Here is a 16785-nt window from a genome sequence, read left to right as displayed (position 1 = left end):
TCCTCCCACATTTCCGGTTCACGCACGTCAAAATATCATATTTTGACGCGCGATGGATTTTTCTTGGACACGCGTTGAGACGCGAATGTACACGCGTCAAATTAGGGGCGTTTGGGGCGTTTTATTCGCGTCCATCGCGTTCGGTGTGAACACACCGTAAGGGAGAGGCCAGCCACCCTTCGGAGGAAGCTCATTTCTGCTGCTTGTATCCGCGATCTCGTTCTTTCAGGCACTACCCACAGCTCGTGGCCATAGGTGAGGGTAGGGACGTAGATCGACCGGTAAATTGAGAGCTTCGCTTTTACACTCAGCTCCCTCTTCACCACGACGGACCGGTGCAGCATCCGCATTACTGCAGCTGCAGCCCCAATCCGTCTGTCGATCTCCGGCTCCCTTCTCCCATCACTCGCGAACAAGACCCCGAGATACTTGAACTCCTCCACTTGGGGCAGGAACTCATCCCCGACCCGGAGTGGGCACTCCACCCTTTTCCGGCTGAGAACCATGGCCTCAGATTTGGAGGTGCTGATCCTCATTCCCGCTGCTTCACACTCGGCTGCAAACCGTTCCAGTGCGAGCTGGAGGCCCTCACCCGATGAAGCCAACAGAACCACATCATCTGCAAAAATCAGAGATGAGATTCTGAGGCCACCAAAGCGAAAGCCCTCCGCCACTTGGCTGCGCCTAGAAATCCTGTCCATAAAAATTATGAACAGAACCGGAGACAAAGGGCAGCCCTGGCGGAGCCCATCACCCACCGGGAACGAGTCCGACTTATTGCCGGCAATGCGAACCAAGCTCTTGCAACGGTTGTATAGGGATCGAATGGCCCGTAGCAATGGGCCAGACACCCCATATTCCCGCAACACCTCCCACAGGACACCCCGAGGGACACGGTCGAATGCCTTCTCCAAGTCCACAAAACACATGTAGACTGGTTGGGCAAACTCCCATGCACCCTCAAGTATCCTGGAGAGGATAAAGAGCTGGTCCAGTGTTCCGCGACCAGGACGAAAACCGCATTGTTCCTCCTGTATCCGAGGTTCGACTAACGGACGAACTCTCCTTTCCAGCACCCTGGCATAGACTTTCCCAGGGAGGCTGAGGAGTGTGATCCCCCTGTAGTTGGAACACACCCTCCGGTCCCCCTTCTTAAAGATGGGGACCACCACCCCGGTCTGCCAGTCCACAGGTACTGCCCCTGATCTCCACGCAACATTGCAGAGGCGTGTCAACCAGGACAGCCCTACAACGTCCAGAGCCTTCAGTAACTCGGGGCGGACCTCATCAACACCAGGGGCTCTGCCACCAAGGAGTTGTTTAACTGCCTCAGTGACCTCGCCCCCGGAAATTGGCGGGTCATTCCCCTCATCCCCAGACTCTGCTTCCTCCTCGGAAGACGTGTCAGTGGGATTAAGGAGGTCCTCGAAGTATTCCTTCCACCGCCTGACAATTTTCTCAGTCGACGTCAGCAGCGCTCCGCCAGCACTATACACAGTGCAGGTAGAGCACCGCTTTCCCCTCCTGAGACGTCTGACGGTTTGCCAGAATCTCTTCGAGGCAGTCCGAAAGACTCATTTAAATTACCTTTATTGATTAATACTAAAAAATGATTAAGTGATGTACACTTAATTAGGGCAGATACAACTACTGGGCTGCACTCCCCTTTGCCTTCAGAACTGTTTTAATTCTTCATGACATGGATTCAACAAACTGCTGGAAACTTTCCGCTAACATTTTGCTCCATATTGACATGATTGCACAGCTATACCATCTCTGTAAACCACAGAGGTGGTTGTGCAGGAAATACTCAGACAAGTAATTAGTACTTTACATTAAGGCTCACTGTAAAACACTGAGATCTGTTTCATCACATAAAAATACACAGTGAATTGGGGGGTGGAAGCATTAAAATAGGGCAGAGAGGATTACACGAAAGTTGCACAGATGAAAAGAAAGAATTCTGTGAACTCAGCTTAGGTCAGACACAGCGTTCCTTTGACTTGCGGAGCCATGAGATGAGTCTTAACAACACTCAGAAATTCTTCAGAGGACAAAATTCACTCGATGACCTTTTCCTTTCACTCGTTTCTGCATCTCTCTTATTCCACTTCACCCCTCACACATTTACTCATCCTTGCTCACTCATTAATTCTCCACTTTTACCATGCTGTCTCAATCTCTTTCCTCCTCAGACACCTTCTGACTCTTCTCCTTTGTGGTCTCTGTACTCCTCTCAACCTTTTTGTATTGCCTAATAACTTTCCTGCCATTTTCCTCACTGATCCTTTTTACTGTTTGGCCTGTTTCTGGTACTTCATCAACACCCTGGTGCTCTGTCAACCACTGATATGACTGAAATAACTGATATAACTAAACAATGGTGGTCATCTTAGCAACTCTTTCTCTCAAGTGACCACTAAGGATGAAAGGCTGAAGCTCTTCCCCTCTCCCTTGCTCTCTGGAGCCAAATTATCTCCTCACCATCATGACTGTGTGGCCAGCAGCTGGAGACAGGGGATGTGGGATCATCATTATCACCCAAGCTGTGAAACCAGAGCTGACCACATAGAGCATTTTACCTCCTGCTAGAGCAGAGCCAAAGGCTAGGAGCACCTGCTATATTCATATTTGTGAATAAAATTGAGTGTTGTTGGTATGCCAACTATTATATGCCATCTAACTGAACTAAATGTAGTATATCATTAGTATAGCATTTACACTTTTGTCATTGGAGTTCTAGTCACAAATGACTGCACAGTACATTACCTGCAGGCTAAAAATTTAGAGAAAGACCTGTAAAAGCCACAGAAGGAACTATGATGCAATAAACAGTGCTTATATAGGCCTAGTTTCATGGTAAACTGAGTGAAACTGACGAGTCTGCAAATGTTTTAGCTCAAGTAAAAAGTTCTTGCTTATCCCCTGGGCTTTTTGAATCCCTTTATATATGCAGGGATTTGAGGAACACAGGATACAGACTAGAGGGAAATTTCTAAAGGAACTGCATTTCTCAGTCAGTTCTCATCATTTAGAGGCTAAGCTGACACACATACACAAATGCAGAGCAGTTACAATAACTACAGCCAGTCTGACTTAATTGCTATTATCATCTTGCATTTTCATCCTTTAATTTGGCTGATCTTCATGCAAGAAGTCTTGTGATATGCGTGTGCTTGAACATCGATCACAAGCAGTTCACTTTTAATTAACTTGTATTTTAACTCTACAGAAGAGAGTTCATGTGTTTCTTTCAGTGTGCTTACAGTTGGCTGTTTACTGGTTGTCAAAGCAAGTGAAGTGAGGGAAAGCACTATCAGGGCACGGGCAACTTAACAATATCATTTTCATGTAATCAAAGGTCATTTTTCAAAACCTTTAAAGCCATATTTTTTCCACCACTAAATACAGTCACATGTAATTATTTCTCTGTACAATAGGTTCTATTGTTAATGCCGTGGTCTATCATTGCTTTGCATGAATAAAACTTTCTACCTGGGCATTTGAGATTAATAGGATATGAGGCAATTGTGATGTCCCTTACTGGACCAATTCAAATAGCACACTTAAGTGTCATGTGAGCACATTTATAGTTTAATGTGTGACATTTACCGCTACGAGTAATCAGCAGGTGCAAAGGTGAAATTAATAAGCACCAGAACAACCAAACCTCAGTTGGTTATAATCACATATATTGGAAAAAAAATATGCTAGTGTCTCTTTTACTTTTTTTTTCTTTCCTGTTAATTTGCAAGGGGAAAGCTGGCAATTCATTATTAGGCAATGACAAGGAGTCTTGAATAAAGCATGGTCTGCTCACTAACAATGCGTTCACAGAAGTATAATAATTGTGTGTGACTGCAGTCAACCAGTTGCATATCACTGAAGTGTTGTGGAAATTTTCAGGGAAATTTCCCATGTGGCTCAGGGCCCGAGCAAGTCGGGAGCTGCTGGTCGGCTCCAGGTTCACACATCAAAAGCTGCAATTATCAACAACAAAGCTGTCAACAAGATTTATGGCACATTGCTTGTTAGAAGTCAAGATAAAATTTTGCACTGAGACTTGTGTGCACTTTAAACACCCAAGACTCCTTAGACAGTATGACACCCTAACCTTATTAAGCATGTCAACAAGACACCACAACAGAATAAGTTGAGCCAAAAATTAGGGATTAGATAAAAAAAAAAGGATATTTACCACATAGCACACGTGGTGCTAGTATCAGTCATTATGCAAATGTACTGTTTATAAGGTTGGGGAAACATGCAGTCAGCTGAGACCAAAGAAGTCACTTGGATGAGTGAAGAAACATTTATCCTACAGAAAACAGTTCAGGTGAACAGTATGGGGTCCACAGGTCTCCTTTACTGCATTCCTTATAATGCCTTTGTCACCAATAGATATCAGCGTCTTTCTGTAAATTGTTTCACATCCAAGGTGCACAGTAAGAAGATGCTCTTCCTCCTTTCAAAAAGTAACCATTTAGAGGAACAAAGCTGGTAACTGCTGGTGCTGGGAGAGAGAGACGGGTATAAAGGTGAAATGAAAGTTAACCTAGTATCCTCGACTTACCACTGCTGTAAACAATGCAATGGTGAGTCTGAAACTTTGCTGAATCAAGACTCAGCATCATCGTAGTCAGCCACCTAACAAGATGAGCAGTGTGCGATTTAAAGAGAAACTTCTCATCATTCTCATCTTTCTCATGATGTATCTCATCACTCATCTATTCATGTAGCCATGTACTTTTTCAGTAGCTTTACTATCAGTTGTAATGATGCTAAAAACCATTAATGTATCTGAGCACAGATGCCTTGTGTTAACATTCCCACAGTACAACTAATGATTTTATAGATGCAGACGTCAACACTGTGTTTCTACATTTAATAATGATGTATATGTCACTTATCAATAAAAGTTCATGACAAATGGATTAGTGAAGGAATAAACCTCTTAGATGCTCTTAAATTGAAATTAAATACATTAAACCAATATGAAATTGAGGGATTTAAGTGCTCTTATTTACCACTTTGAGCCTCCTGACCAGGTGGACATTACCCGCAGGACAGCCAGGTCATCCATAAATCCACATCCTCCCATTCAGAAATTGACTAGCATGAACACAATGCCAGAATAAATGAGTGACAAATTACAAGCTAGTTAAGTGTCATTATCAAACTATTCAGGATTGAATGCCTGTGGTCTTACTGTTGTAGAATCAAACTAAGCCCAGTTAATATGAATCCTGATGTTAAACTGCAGAGGCTTAAAAGAACACACGGTTAACTTTCTTTTGAAAGCTCTAAGTTTTGCAAGGGATAAATCTGACTCAAACTCGCCTTCTTTCACTCGTCTTCTTTCTTTCCTGTCTCTGTGTGTGTTGGTGATGAAAGAGCGCCTTCAGAATGCCCACAAAAGATCCTATTTGTTGTTCCTGTTCCACAATGTGAGCCGTCTTTGTTTGAGAGTAGTCTTTCCATCAGGGCTGTACAAAAGATTCCTTTACAATGTGTTATAGGAAGAAGAGAGATATTTAAGGGGAGAAAGAAGAAAAGGCCAAAGAGAAGCAGAGGTAAGGAAAGTGGTGCAGGAAAAGTGAAAGGAAAGATGGGATTAAAAAAAAGAAAGCTAAAGGCAAGATTGGGGCCCCATGGCACTCCTGGCGCAATACGCTTTCCATTATCTTTGGTGCTGGTCTGAAGAAAGGAGTAGGGAGAACAGGTTGGCTCTGGACCCCAGGGTGATTTAATACTGAGCTTGAATCAGAGCCTACAGATCAATGACCACACAGGGGAATAGTAGACTGGGACATTTTTCCTCACTTTCTCAGCATGCGGCAAGAATTTCACTCTTTTCTATTTTCAAAAGCAGGTCTCTGCTTGGAAGCAACCACAAAAATCCTCTGCCTCTGGTACAAATAAATTTGCCCCCAAAGAAGGAAATAAATTAAGTTTTGGGGCTGTTTAATTATAGAGCGTCTTCAGTTCTCTTTGGGCTTGGTGAAGATAACTACCACAAAACTACCTTGTATTAACTTGCTGACCAGTTTATTTTCCTCATGCTGAACAGACAAACAAACAATTTCCTTTTGAATATCAAAGTACCATCTACTTCATTCATTCAGTCTAAAATACTTGTGATGTCTCCTTTGAAATCAGGGACTAAATTCAAAAGGTAAAAAAAAAGTTGTTGGATTCTGAGTTTGACCTTAGAACTGAAGAAGCTTCTCGGATGAGAGGTGAAACATCTTCAAGCAACTTCAAGTCCAGGCGCTTTTCTTTGTAAGCTCCTTTGACTACGATGACCTGGATGACTGAGAAACTTCACAGACATACAGTCTGAGTTATAGGCTTTTGGGCGTGTAAACAAGAACTCGGCTTGAATTTTCAATTTTCTTTTTCTTTCAACTTCTGTAAAGGTCATAATGCAACTTTTTTGGGGTAAAATGGCAGTGATGTCAGAAACAACGTGAAAATGGGGATGTGACAATAAAACCCAGTGCTATGAAATGTATAAGAGACATGACAGACAGCTGTCAAAGAGCGAAAGGTGGGGCACGTCCTACGAAACAGCATGACCATTTCTCACTTTTTTAGGTGGACATCTTCATTTACTCTACTCCAGATAACCGCAGATGCCTGCTTCTTGACCTGATTTAGGCTACGATGCCGGGGGCAGTCCAATAAAGATTCCCAAATTTCAAATTTGGATTCATTACTCCATAAGACCAGTTCTTGTGTAATTTGGCTTACATCAGCCTGATGGATCAGCTGAAAGAATGGATGCATCAAGTCCTGTTTCAGGACTTTTTCCTGTTTCTTAAGAACATAACTTTCAGGAACTTTTTATCTTTTGTAAACATTTCGTAATTCTTCCTTAGTTCTTGCTCATTTGAAGCAATATATACAGAAATGAGGGATGACTTGAGACTTTTTCACAGTACTGTACCTCACATTAGCATTTCCGCCTCTGGGAACAATCATAGACGTTTTTACAATTCATTTAACAGTTTGGATATTTCATTCTGAACCTAAGTATTAACATAAACTTTTATTTTCCTATTATTAATTTTTGTAATCACTTCCTTCTTTCTGACCTTAAATGAAAATATTTTCAGCTACCTTGAAACCCTGAAAGCTGTTTTTCCTCCCCAGTTATACACAGAGGGCTCTGTACAGCTGTCTGTCTGGTGATCTGCCATCTGTTATTTCACCTTTATTGAGGTTCCATTAAGAAAATTATATTTCCAGTCAAGTAAACAAACAGGTTAAAGTTTGTGCCCAGGTCATCAACAAAGGGAATCTTTCAATTCTCCTCTAATGAGTTTGCCTTTCGTCTTTGAAGCAGCCTTTCTAATCAGTGATGAGAGTCCTAATACACTACAATAGTGTATGGATTAGCAAAGGTTTTTAAACATTGGTTTTAATTAGAGCTGTGTCTTTAAAGCTTTGAGTGTATGACTTAAGCTAACCCATGCAGAGGAGACATAGAGGACATTATGGTAGAAAGAGCAAAGTGAAAAGAAAAGATGGAAAAAAAAAAGGAATGAAGTCCAGTGGTGATGAATCAAAGTCACCTTGTGGAGGTCTGACCGCTCATTAGGCTGAAAGAATGGAACATGCTGACCTTTACCCTCTCATCTCCGAGATACATTTGTCCTGTTGCCCCAGAAATTAATGAACCGGGTCGTTTCAAATCATCTTTTGAGTCAAGCTGAAACTTTGCACCTATTTGTACCTACGTGATAACATAGGCTGCAATTATAAAGCAAGACTGTCCTCAAGAGACAAAATGAAAACATTGTTTATTCGAATGCAGCAAGTGACCTGCAGTGTATTTGTTTCTGACTAGTGACCTCTTTTGACTTTGCAAATAATGAATGTCCTCTCTAAAAAAAAAACAATTGCGGGAATGTTGTAATCCTGCTGCTGCTGAACCTCTTTGAAAGAAAGTCAGGTTGGACAAAAGATATTGCAGTTTGATTTTAGCAGAAACAATCAGAAAATACAGTTTTTGGAACGCTCCGAATTATATGAATACACGAATTGCATTAAAAATATGTGGCATTGTAATATTTTGTTTTAGATTTTCCTTAAAAATGTAGTAGATTAAATTTTGATGCTTTTTTGTTTACTAACGTAAACAAAGTCAGGCTAAACTGCTATACTAACCTTAATATTTAACTCAAATGAATGACAGTACCCAGGATGCTTAGACCTTGCAGACACCTGAACTACATAATGAGCACCTGTGAAATTGCTTACTATTGATTGCAACTGGTGAGGTGAAAAGCACCAAAAGGTTCATCTAACGGAATATTATGAAAAGTCTTTACACCATCCATCTTTCTTGGTGTTGCTCTACTTAACATGCTGGCACAATGCACTCAGTTTCCATAGTGTCCTAGAAATCCTGCTTGAAGGAAAATATGCGCAGCATGCTTTTCTTACAAGTGAATGGTTTGTTTCCTCTAATGATGTAAGGTGTCACTGAGCAGTTATAGTTTGTGACTATCTATCCTCACAGTGGTAAAAATATAATGATTTTTAGTTATATTTAATGTGCATATTCTGAAGTTATTGCATTTTGCAAATTAATTGAATGTTCTACCAGTAACACTGTCAGGACAGCGTCGTATAGATATATTTTTGAATCAAAATAATCTAAATAACAAGACTTTAACAACTGGTATTTCTCATATAAAAGAACTATTTGTCCCCCATTATACACATAATATTCCTATATTTACTATAGCTTATCTAGCTGCACTGTTTGTGGACTTTATTTTCATGGTTATATCTGCAGAACAGCATTGAAATGCCCTTAAACTAACCATAAAGTGTCACCACTTGTGTTCACTCACCCTGACTTAGAGGCCTTGCTAAAACATGGCAATGAACTGTTCCTTTCAAAGTACCTCAGGACCACAGGCAGGTACTCCCAGCACATTGATCCCATCATCAGCCCAGACCTTCCCATGCTGGCCTGTCTGCCTTCATTTAAATGACCTCTGTAAAGCATCTACATCTAATCTTAATTAGATATTGAAGTCCGTTAATTAAAACATTATCTCTGGTGAAACACAGCTGGCCGGTCTGACGAGTTAATCAATGAGGATGAGAGGATGCCGTCTGCTGAAAGACGTGAGGTAAGAAGCCCAAACACACACTTCAGGCTCAAGTGTGTCAAATTAAAATGTTAAGAGGATTTGAGGTGCATGTCCTGCATGTTTGATTATATGTTTAGCACAACATCAATAAACTTTCAAGTCTCCTTTATGGTTTTTTGTTGTCGTCTGTCATCAGAAAAAATACATGATTATATGGAATTATGGCAAGTTTTTCTTCAAGCCGTAGCATTATTAGTCACACATATGCCAAGATTGGTCACATTTACATACAGTTGGTCATTCATATTAATTCCTTTATTGAGCGAATTTGTTTTTCCAAACTGGGTCCTGTGTGAAAAAGTAATTGCTTCTGAAACAATAATTCAGTTGCACTGGAAGTTATTTGAGCACGGTCTATTTAAGGTCATGCCAAAACATCTCAGACTGATTTGACTTTGACTAGGCCTCTCCAACACCTTCATTTTTTTGGTTTTTTAAACCATTGATTTCAGATCATTGTCCTGCTGCATAATATGGTTGAGCTTCAAGGCACACACAGATGGCCAGACATGTTAGGCTTAGTTTTGTGCCAGATGTAACGGGACTCAAACCTTTCAGAAAGCTGAACTTTTCTTTAGTCTGTCCACAGAATATTTTGGGTCTTGAGGATCATCACGATGTGTTTTGGCAAATACGCGATGAGTGTTTCTGTTCTTTTTGGTCAGCAGTAGTTTTTGCCTTGGAACTCTCCCATGGATGCCATTCTGGCCCAGTCTCTTTCTTATTGGTAAATCACAAATGCAAGTGAGGCCTTCAATTCTTTAAATGTTTCTCTGGATTCTTTTTTGATCACCTGGATGAGTCATTTTGGAATAGTTTTGGTAGGCCAGTAGATTTGAATAGCTTTTTTCCAGTAATAAATCATCATTTAAAAACAGGAATGTAGTCAATCAGGTTATGTTTGTCTAATATTACAATTGCAAATGTGGAAAAAATAATAATAAGAAGGGGGTAAATACTTTTTTTTAGCACTGTAGGTGAAAACAAAGTGATTTAATTCATAAACTGTCCTTATGTTCTAACTGCTTGCTAACTGCTTTGTACATTTTAACAGACAGTAGATACATTATTTCCATAACCAGCAGTACAACACACACGCCTGTCCTAGTTTTCATTGGACAAGAGGTGATGTATACCTTGGACAAGTCACTAGTATCACTGAGCCACCACAGAAACAATTATTCATGCTCACTTTCACACCTATGAGCAATTTCGAATCTCCACATAACCAGTAATCACAGGCAGAACATATAAACTCCACATTGAAAGTATGCAGTCAGTAAGGTGAAGGTGCTCTGTTGCCCCACTGTGCTGCACAGGTCACTGTGCGCTCTTTAATATTTTGTCACTGCATTTCTCCCTGCATTTATAGAAACCATGCATCACATCTGAATTTTACTTCCTGGTTTCCCTTTCAGCATATTGTTTATTTATCTCAGTTCCTCCCCACTGTTCTGTGTATTGTGTTGCTTGTTCCGTTGGTTATTTGTTCTCTATCTGTAATTTCCTGTCATCCAGATCTGTCCATCTGTGTATTTCGTATATCCGTATATCTATTCTGTATATCTCTCAGAAGACATCATGCAGGAATAGGTTGTATTTTTCTACTGGGAGCATTAACTAGAGCAGTGGTTATTGAATGTCCCTTTTGATAATCAGTTTTAGTGGCTGAGCAAACATCTCACTCTTCACATCCAACATAATCCAAGGACTACAGCGCAGTGTTGCTGTGGAGATAAAACACTATTTAATTCAAATGAAAAACATAAACAGCACTGTCACTGGTTGGGGCCTTTATATACAGAGCTTATCTATTATACCTTTGCTTGTGTGTACTCTGGCTTCTTCCCACAGTCCAAAGACATGCATGTTAGGTTAACTGGTGACTAGACCTGAGGTGACTAGACCAAAGAAAGTGAGGCCAAAGACTATGTGTTTCTACTCCAGCTACTCCCTCCAGAATCACCTGCACTTATCTGCTTTGCACACACATTTCAACCACTATATGTGGCATACTGACACAAAAGAAAACAAAAAATTCTAGAGCCAAGTAATCATTCTGGGTTTGAACAATTTTTTTCTTTATTATTTTTTTACTTTTTAATTTTAATACACACACTTTATACAAATATCTGTACCCATATCTGCACACAAAGAGGCAAAAAACACATCATTTATGCATTATTATGTATTTTCAGAGGTTAAAGTGGACCACAATGATTTGGAACGAAGGTTATTTTAACCACAACAATTCTAGAAATATCAGCAAACACAAAAAGAGTTTTTGTGGAGTTTATCAAGAGTGTATTTGCCAGGCAGAGAAAAGAGTGCCAGATAATTTCAGTCAGAGAAAGACAGGACAGGAGAGGAAGAAACAAGGTTGTATTTAAAGGTAAGGGATGCTCAGTGACATCTGATGAACTAGAAACATAAAGCTTACATGTAAAGTCCTCATTTATTTTAGAACTTTTTGAACTCCATCCAGAACAGAACAGATATTGGATCTACACATAATGTGCTGCTGAAGTTATGTTTCTTCATATTGTGAAACATCCTGCAAAATCTGATTAAAGCATACTACATTTCTGTCATCTAAAGGTTGCATTAAAACACTATGTAGCTTACACAGGTTAAACCGGTTAGTTTGTAGTACTGTGGGGAAGCTTACTGCGCTATGCTGGACAGTTGTGGAATGGCTTTGGTTACAATGTTGGGGCAGCAGACATGAAATTAAATGTAGTCACTAAATTCCACCTCACAGTCTTTACACAAAATCTGCTGTGCTCACAAAAGAAATTACTGTGGCTTATTTCCAAGAGATTTTTCTCTCCACACTGTACCATTACAACTGATCATAGGGTTCCCACATCTCCCAAACCCAAATTTAGCCCCTGAATATTGTTCTTGTAGTGCATTTATCTCACAAAATAAAGCACCTTAAAGTGACTGTTGTTGTAAATGAATGAATCGAACTGAATCAACTATACTCATCTGTCTCATTAGTTGTGGAGGCAAACTCAGCCAAGGTCACCCAATGGCAAATACAGCTAGTCTTTTTAATTGATTTTTTGTGCTTGTATTCAACATCACAGATGTTATTCAGTTCAATGTTCAATCCTATTTTAATTATAAAGTAGCAAATCACAAAAACAGTTGCTGTATATTGTGAGGTAACGACTCTACAAAAATACAGAGAAAACCTCAGCAATCAAACGACCCCCTTTGAGCAAGTACTTGGCGACAGTGGGAAGAAAAAAAACCCCTTTTAACATGAAGAAACCTCCAGTGGAAGAAACCTGGCTCAGAAAAGGCCATCCATCTACTGCTATCGACTGGTAGAGACAATTTTTATTATGAATTGAAATTCGTTAGATTTGATTTAATTTTATATGATGGATTATGCATAAAAGAGGTCTATTTCTTTATTATGTATTCATCTTGTGAATCATGTTTTTAAAAAGTAACTAAGTAATTACTTTTGATAATAAGTAATCAGTAAAGTAACGGGATTACTTAATTTCAAGATGTATATGAGAAGTAATCAGTAATTAGTAACTAATTACTTTTTTAAAGTAACTTGACCAACACTGTTGAATACATTTCATATCCTGTACTTTCTCTGATTTTACCAGAGCAGAGTATTTAGAAAAACAACAACAACAACAACAACAACAAAAAAACTAGGACTAGTAAAAATACAGGAGGCTGAGCTGGATGTGGTGGATGAAGGTGGTAAGATTTCATGGGGCTTGACCAGGAGGGACAGGATTAGAAATGAGTACATCAGAGGGACAGCTGAGCATGAGCAAACAAAGTTAGAGAGGCAAGGCTGAGACGGTTTGGACCTGTGCAAAGGAGGGGTAGTGGATATACTGGACAAAGGATGCTGAAAGCAACACTGGCAGGCAATAGGTAAAAGAGGAAAACCACCGACATGGTTGATGGATTTAGTGAAGCAGGACAACAGGTTGGTGTGATAGAAGACGAAACTAGGAATATGGTGAAATGGAGAGATATGAGACGTGATGACCCCTAAAGGGAGCACCTCAAAGAATGGTAAATGGACTGTATTTGTATACACTGAAAAAAAGGGACTGGCCATCTCTTGGATTTATGTAAGCATCTTGCATGTATTTAACGCAATTGCCTCATGTTTTAAAGATAAATGTAACTATATAGTGTAAAAACTACATGATATGCAGAAAGGGTGTATTAAATTGTTCATATCATGTTCAGGTGAAGTAAGTCAATAAGATAGCAACGTTAAATCTCGTGAAACCACGCGTGATTTCATCTCGCGGGCTTTGGATCGTGGTTTAAAAAATGCATCCATCTCAGTCAAGTCGAGCAGCCAACTCTACGTTTTTTGGTATGTCTTGATTTTTTTGAATTAATGTTTACCATATTTCAGCCAAATGTAGTTAAACGTCTAGAGTGCCGCCATGTAACATGCTAAAAAAGAGCCGTTAGCTTATTTGCTGTTTTATCTGTTGTCAAAGAATTGGCGCTTTTTCATTTGAATTTGTCTTTGGCACAAGAGCCGTAATATCACATTAAACCTAATTACGAGGCACTCATAACATAATTTGGTTTTCTGTGTGAATAGATTTGCCAACTGACTCTTCAGTTACATTGTGTATTTACTGCACCGTGGTGTTAGTGAGATTTTGGACATTGAACAGCTTTAGCTAATATCATCGGCGGCATTATGCTAGCTTACATCCCTACCCCTCCTGCCCTCACCTGCTGTCCTTTTGTTTTTGTTTTTTTTTGCTGCACATTGAGAGATGACCTCTATTCTGCATTTCACCAGGAGTCAGCTGATGGATTGTGGGTTCAAGGTGTTATGGTAAGAAAGTATATTCTATTTTCGCTTAAGGTTTCTGTAACTTAATTATAATAGGTTTTTTATAATTATTAGGTGCATGCATACTCAAATAGACCACCCTATTAATACAACTGAGAAATCCAAAATCTGCCATAGGTTTAACCTGTATGTATTGTCAGAAAGGTGATTACTGGGACTCACATTAATGCACACTTGAACTAAAATGAGGTTGTAACTTGTGGGTTCTTGGGTTGCAAATCAGAAACAAACATCTTTGGATTTTTTTAATCCCATAAGATCTGGAAACACAGTTTTTATTCAACAAAACATTACTGATTAACCAAGCACAGTGCCTGCTGTTATTTCAAAATAATTTTATGTCATTTTAGATGAAATGCAGCATTCCAGTGCATCCCAACCATGCCTTTACAGTCAAGGTTTCTGACGGAGCTGAGTTTCTCTCTGACAGTCTGCTGAAAGTGTTTGCAAAGTGATCGGGGGAACAGGGCACAAAGCTAAAGGATGTAGCTGCCATGATGACAGTAAGAACTTTAAAATTCTTTAACTACAAAGTGTATATGTATTGCATTAGGTCAGTAAAAGATTTTTATGCTGCATCCATTGAAACAGTCAACTATTACCCGTGAGTACTGATTCCACCGAAAGGATGCCATAATTTTCGTTATGCATTTACTGGCCCACTGAGAAAAATTTATCTTTTTAAAAAAATAAATGTTCTGGAAACTATATATCCATAAAGTTGATGTCAAACAGAAACTTTTGATATTTCTTTGTAGATGCTGGTGTTGCATGTTGACTGGTTTAAGTTTTTGTCTGGGATCATTTTCTTCTGTGCTACTGAAAAGTTCACAAATCTCTGTTTTCTTTGTTATAATACTCAAGGATGACGTTAATGCTCGAAGGGAGTCTCATCAAAGTGCTCCGCATCCGTGTGAAAGACAATTGCAACATCTTCTCCACGCAGGAGTTCATGGTGAGTGTTTTATGAGTAGATTGTGGCTTTGCAACATTTAAAAATGCATTTAGTTATCCACTTGATCCTCATTGGACCAGTTAGGACCAGTAGTCCTCTTTAATAATTTGAAGTTCACATGAGGCCTGGTAGTGAACTCGGCCGCCCCCCCCCTATATTAGGGGTCACATCAGTGTGAAAAAACTTTAAATTTGTCATTCTAGTGAACAAAGGAAAATCCCACCAGTATTTACATTAGCTTTTGTTTGGAAAAAAAAAAGACCAACAGCTAACCAAATTGTGGGGCTGAAAGTCTAAATTCTAACATCTTCTGAGTGACAAAACCTGGATTTCTGATGGGCCGGTGTCTTTCTAACAAAAACTAATGTAAAGCATTTGAAATTATTATGTTTTTCACTCTGTCTTAGAAACTCTGTTAGACCATGAATGGCAGCATGGCAGGTAACTCTTTGGCTATAGCTATTTACTATGTTGCTTGCATTGGTTTAAATTACTCTAACATTAGAACTGGTAGATTAAAAAGAGATGAGTTTAAAAAGGAATCTTAAAGAAATGTTTTGTGTTTAACCAGGACTTGACTGAGGCCACTGCACAGATTGAGAAAACCACAATGAACATCTGTCTCCAGAGGATGCACCAGGCAATGACTTTTCTGATGTTGGCATCATCATCGAGGGTATAGTAGTTCTTCAAGATCTGGATAACGTGACCTTTGCAGTAGCCATGCTGTTTGGACCTTTTTTATTCCTTCAATATGAGTTACCCATCACAACTCTGCTACACTTTTGAGGTGATTCAAAGGGTGGTAATGGAGTTGGAAGCAACTCAGCTCTCAAGAAAAACTCACAACTGAGACAAAACTGCTCCTGCAAGGAAAGCTCACTGTTATGCATGCAAGCTGATCAGCTCTAGGTGAGAGGACATTTAAATCTCACACTTGTTCTGCTGCATTTTGAAGCTCAATTCCAGAAACGGATCGCAGGGTTCATTTTTATAAACTCTGCAACTGCCATGAGGACGAGCCGTTTTTGTTGTTGTTGTTTGTTTTTCCTTTTGCTCTGTACAGCATTTTGGCAGCATTTTTAAATTTCTCTTTGTATTTTTTCTTTCTTTTACTAGTGAAGAGATGTAGCATGAACAGTTATGCAGTCTAAATATCCCATATGGGTCGTGTGAAATGGTATTTTCAGTTTCATTCATTTGAAGTAAAGAACGTTGAATATTTCTAAGTGTGCTGTTTTGAACCAAGATGTCACAGTATGATCAGTGCTGTAATTTTTGACAGTCACTGTATCAATGTTATTTTTGCATCTCTTGAATAAAGGTTTTGACCTGCAAGTGCTAATTTCTTTAGTTATTGGGGTAAAATGGGTAGTGTTAATAGGAAGGTGTTTGCCAATTCAGTAACCTAATTTAATGTTAATGGAAACTAACATTATCTCAAATTGTTTAGTTATAATTGTTGTTTAACTGAATCTTGACGTCAGAGGCCTTAAATAGAATGTTTTGATTTGTTCTTTCCCAACATTTTTCAAAAGAAACAGTCTAATTTCTTTGCTGTGATTGATTCCAGAGAACACGGAAGAACTGACATTATTTAACTGTTGATTTATGTAGATTCAGTGGAGGAGTAATGTCAGTTTAATTCTTTACCTACTGTCAATGCAGTGAAATTAGACATTTTGTTTTGAAAGGTTACTGGTGGATGCCAGCAACCATCTTGGAAGAGAACAATACAATCTGTTATAAGGCCTCCATTTGAAAATTGTGTATTTGATGCTAGAATATAATAG

The 16785-nt window shown here is 39.4% G+C and overlaps 1 long non-coding RNA gene across 3 annotated transcripts; it reads left to right on the top strand.

Annotated features, from left to right (window-relative positions):
* Positions 1-13250: 13250 nt before the first annotated feature.
* LOC147320985 (uncharacterized) lies at positions 13251-16330 on the top strand. Of its 3 annotated transcripts, none has more exons than XR_015131304.1 (5): positions 13251-13539; positions 13984-14019; positions 14388-14540; positions 14902-14992; positions 15564-16330. It is a non-coding gene; the product is annotated as an uncharacterized LOC147320985 (long non-coding RNA). The 3 variants fall into 3 exon arrangements; XR_015131303.1 differs by having other exon boundaries at positions 13956-14019; XR_015131302.1 differs by lacking the exon at positions 13251-13539 and having other exon boundaries at positions 13550-14019.
* Positions 16331-16785: the final 455 nt, after the last annotated feature.

The sequence above is a fragment of the Aulonocara sp. 'chitande type north' Nkhata Bay genome, linkage group LG10 (genome assembly GCF_057382095.1).
Source record: "Aulonocara sp. 'chitande type north' Nkhata Bay isolate Kocher_YH1m ecotype deep benthic linkage group LG10, A_spYH_male_GT1.1, whole genome shotgun sequence".
In the NCBI taxonomy this organism is placed as follows: domain Eukaryota; kingdom Metazoa; phylum Chordata; class Actinopteri; order Cichliformes; family Cichlidae; genus Aulonocara; species Aulonocara sp. 'chitande type north' Nkhata Bay.
This window is presented reverse-complemented; position numbering and strand designations above follow the sequence as displayed.